Source organism: Pundamilia nyererei, unplaced genomic scaffold (genome assembly GCF_000239375.1).
Source record: "Pundamilia nyererei isolate P.nyererei 1_Seehausen unplaced genomic scaffold, PunNye1.0 scaffold00090, whole genome shotgun sequence".
NCBI classification, from domain to species: Eukaryota; Metazoa; Chordata; class Actinopteri; order Cichliformes; family Cichlidae; genus Pundamilia; species Pundamilia nyererei.
This window is the reverse complement of record NW_005187491.1, coordinates 1,932,881-1,937,772: the sequence shown is the minus strand read 5'-3', so window position 1 is coordinate 1,937,772 and position 4,892 is coordinate 1,932,881.

Here is a 4,892-nt window from a genome sequence, read left to right as displayed (position 1 = left end):
CACACACACACACACACACACACACACACACACACACACACACACTGTCTGACTGATGTGGTGTTGTGGCCCTGTGGCCCCTGGAGAGCACTAATTGAATTGGTTTCCAGAGAATACTAATGGGCCTTAATGTCCAGATAACTGATACTCACACAGCGAGTGATCATTGACACCATGTGTTTCTGCTCTGTTATAAACATGTCACAACAGCACGGGGGGCCATTTGGCCCGTAAATTAATTCCGCCCTTCTCTTCAGTCCCTCCCCGGTTCATGCATGCATGTGATTTGCTTAAATTACACTTATGAAGACAAGTATAACACCTGTTCAATCAAGCAGGTCGTCTGCCTCTCAGACAGGCAGAGAGAACAACACACTGCCATTGCCAAGCCTAAAGCGATGCTACCAGCAAGACTAGAAAATGTCCCCATTGTCAGGACCTGAAACTCAAATTAGTTTTCATAAATAGAGCAGATGTAAGTAAGTAAATCTATACAGTCAACATTGTTAACACAAAATAGTCTTGTCATTAGCCTTGCTTTAGCCTTTCCTCTCTCTCCTTTATTGTCATCTTATTTTCTATCACCCTCAACAATTTTATGCAGTAATATATTCTGTCTTATTTGATCACTTTCGCTTTTTTTGCAAGTAAAAGAGTAAAATAATTTTTTTTTAAAGAAATGTGATTTGATTCATCCATTCAAGTTACTTGTGTATTTAGTACTCTAATCACACAAGCTTTCAGGCTTAAAGTGAGATAAAAACACTCTGTCCAGCTGTTGTTGTTAAAGAAGATGCTCATTTCTGACTTTTTATCAGCAGACCGTGTTTTCATTGAGTCATCTAAATGACCCACATGTCCCCTGAACAGGTTTCCACTCAAAGTACAGCACAGATCACTGCTATTGTCATCCATATACCAGCAAAACATCTAGGAAGTTGAAACCATTCAATGTCTTTTCATTCATTAGTCATTTTTTCTAAAGCCTCAGGCAGTTTTTTTAAAGTCTTTGTCAAAATAAATGGGAAAAGAGCCTCAGTTTTAATTAAATGTTTTATACATGTTTTATATATAAAGGTTAATTTATCTCAGTGACACTTTGGGCAGTAAAGGGGCTCCACTGCCTCTATTTTCAGTGTGGAAAATGGATAAAATTCTTGAGGTAGGCCTTATTGTTTTTTCTTTGGTTTGTATCACCAAATTAAAAAGAAACCTTTTAAAAATTGTAACATATTGTTTGTTTAAATTCAAAAGCTAGCAAGATGCTCTTTGTCAGGATTAATAAGAGCTCGTGGTTGCTGTGAAATCGTTTTATTAGTGACGTTTCTTATTTTACATCATTTTCACACAGAATTTGGCCATGACATTGGATATGATACCACTACAATGCCAGTTAAAGGGTTACCAGGTATCAATGAACGAAATTGGTTGCAAAAAGAGATGCTCCATCAACAACCTGCCAGGTGATTGCTTTGGTAGCTAGCAGATTGCTACAATTGCCTGTAGTTTTGTCACACTTAGACACTTGATAACTACTAATACTATAACTTGAGAGAGAAAGTATGACACAAGCTGGTGATGGAGAAGATTCACCTTCAAAGTAAAAGTTTTTCCTTACAGTGGCATGTTTCAAAAGGCACATGGCCAAAACTAGCCAACAAGCTACTGCCATGTGGTTACACATCTCTGCAAAACCTCATTAAAAATACAAGGACTGTTTGCACATGTTGAAATGATTTGACTGCAAGAGAAAGAATTTTAGGATGAGACACAGTGGACAAGAAGTGGACATAGTAGTCATGTAAATGTTTGGGTGGGAGGGGGGTGGCTTGTCTTTGTTCTACACATTCTCTTGTGTTTTCAGTCTTGTAAAAAAAACTGTAAATATTGGGTCACCGGTATAGTGAATGCTCAGGAATCTACAAATGAATCTAACTTTTCTTTAGCCCATAGCCAAAATCTAATTAGAAATGACTACATTTAATTACTAACTGTCTTAGTAAAAAACTGTCTTTTGTGTAGGTTAGCTGTCTTTAATTAGCAGGAGGTCAAACCTCACGTCACAACACTTACTCAGCCAAAAAGTCCTGACAGTATACCCACTCACACTCTCACCCCTTCGGTGCCTCTGTCATGCTGTATATGGTGTAAAAACAAATTCCCTCAGTGTAATCACAAGCTGAGCTAACAGTTTTCAATAGTTTCTCCTTCACCGTCGTCCCGTACAGCAAAACCTCTGCATTTCTGACAGCCCTGGCTACCGCTCAGCATCAGTTATTGTATTTTGTCTTGGCCTGTCCGCCTCTAATCAGAAGGGAGTTTAAGAAAATACAGCTATGGTAGCGAGTAGGGGCACAGGGCTTCTGGTGGGTTGGAAATTGGGGTTGATGATGAGAGATGTGGCATGCAGGGAAGGATTTTCATTCCAATGCGATGTCCAAATGTGCCGGTGGTTTTCAGGCGAGGCTTTGGACAAGCAAAACAGGGAAGGCACATATGGATGGCACTCCAAAAATAACTGCAGAGGGTGGTGTAACAATAAGCACCATGTCAAATGTGTGTAGGCAGTGAGAAAGCCTGTTTGAACAAAGTTGTGACATTAAATCAGTCGGGAGAATTACAGTTTGTGAGAACCAACTGTTGTAAGGAAAGTGAACAAACAGTCCCGTATGGGAGGATTTAAAGTGGTGAAATTAGTCCACTTACTCAAGCTCACATGTAATATACCTGTAACTTGCACCCATCTCACCGAATTCCAGTTCCAACACCAGCCTCAAGTATTTATACCTGAAATCTTGGCTTTTTCATTCTCATAGTGTCATTTTATTCTAGTTCTGCTCTGTTGTTCTTACGCTCCAGTTGTGTGACTCGTGTTCGATCCTGTTTTCTACCTGCCTCCCTCTCTGCATTTCAACCAACTGGTAATCCTGCCTGCGCACCTGCCAATATGCCAGCCACCTCAGCCTACCTGTAATCGTTAGTTTGCACTTGAACAACCTACTAAACAGATCCTGCCTTTCTAAAATTGCTGCAGAATAATTTGAAATCCATCTCACACCTTGCTGATGAAGAATACACAACTTGAGGACTTACATGGGTTTAAACTTCCTGTTTTCCCATTATTAAAAAATGTAGTATGCCTCTGAAACTCATCACATCTCAAAGAGCTGTGCCCAGACACTGGAAACAAACACACTGCCTTATGTGTTCATTATCTCTTATGATTATATCTCCCTGCACCCACATACAAGCCCACCACACCATAACCCACCCTGAGCGGGAATCGATTGAGAGAAATGTAATGATGTCACTCCCATTTCTCCTTCTTTCTCCTTGTCAGTCCTTCCCGAAGAAAAACAGATGAGATGAAATCATCTTTGCTGATGTTATTGTCTCTGCCTTCATCAGTGAAATACATCTCAACTCAAACACATCAGCATCAAAGTGTCTGTTTTTCTTCTTGGAGTAATTACCTGCCTTACTTTTATCTTTCTTTCTTTTTTTTTTATTAATGCTCTGATGAAAATGCTGGTTGTGATGATGATGATAACGATGTGAAGATGAAATGTGGGTTAATGGTACACATGTATTGTTGTCATTTAGTGACATCTGCTGGTTATTCCTGATGGTGCTAGCAATTTTCTGACATGACCTTTTTGTGGTCAATAACACTTTCTGTCCAGTTTCCTTTATATGCTAATTCTTCTTATTTTTTTATATTTTAAACTATGAGTTAGTGATGACTTTTTTCATTACCCATGCACGGGTTTAACTCAAAACAGACATACTCAGTTGCTTTGCTTGAACTTTGTTGTTTTTCAGTCTCTGACTCAATCATGTTCATGAGTTCATGGTTACATTTTGATGGAATGAGTATCAGTATAACAGGTCTTGTAACTCAGTGGATTTTCATTTTGCTTGTAACCATTATAGTGCCAGTTATCAGTCTACAAAGCCTATCTCCTTCATTTGAAGAAACAGAGAGTCCTAATTAACTAATACCAGAATGCTGTCATACACTCAGAAGAAAACAGCTGGCGATATCATAAAATCAATCAGAGGAGTTGAATTTATCAATCATTTTTATGTGTGTGTGATGCTGTACCTTTGGCTGCATATCTGACAGGATTTCATTTAGACGCTGCTCTGCTCCTCTACTGCTCTGGTAGTGAATCATGTCAGCTTACAGCTCAGTATCTCACGTTAATAGAAATCTTCTTTCTGCTGCTTCAGCTTTATTTGTCTGCAGTGGAAACATCGCTGCCAAGGCAGCTAAAGTGGCACTTGTAAAGAACACATCCCTTTCTGAAAGAAACTTGGCATACTTCTAAAGAGCACTGGATCTAAACCAGAGGAAGCAATTTGGACAGTCTGAAAGTGCCTGATAAGGTGATGGAGGCCCGTTATATGCTGCTGGAGCTTTTTGGAACGCAATAAAAATAAATTTCTTAAAAAGTAAAAGCAATCTTTCTTGCTCAAAAAATATAATAAAAATAAGAATTCCTTATATGTTACATATCATAAATGATACTTTGCAGAGATATGCAGAGATATAACTCGGTTTTTTCTGTTTATGCCTGGTTCATGTTTGACATCTTTGTAATCTTTTTACAGCGTGTGACTGTTTTACATTGAGATTTGGTGGTTATGCCTTTTTTGTGTCTATTTGGGGTCATTTCAGATTTGCAGTCTTTTTAGGGGTTTTTTTGTTTTTTTAATTGACCTTTCAACAAGAGAGGCCCCTGGATTAGCTCCTGCTGTCTGTCGCATCGGGCAGTTGCACATTTTAGATGTATTACTATTTATTTATTTTTATTTTATTTATTTCGCATGTGACACTACAAAAAGAAAAATACGCTCGCGGTTGGTGTTGCCATGGTTACGATCCCAAA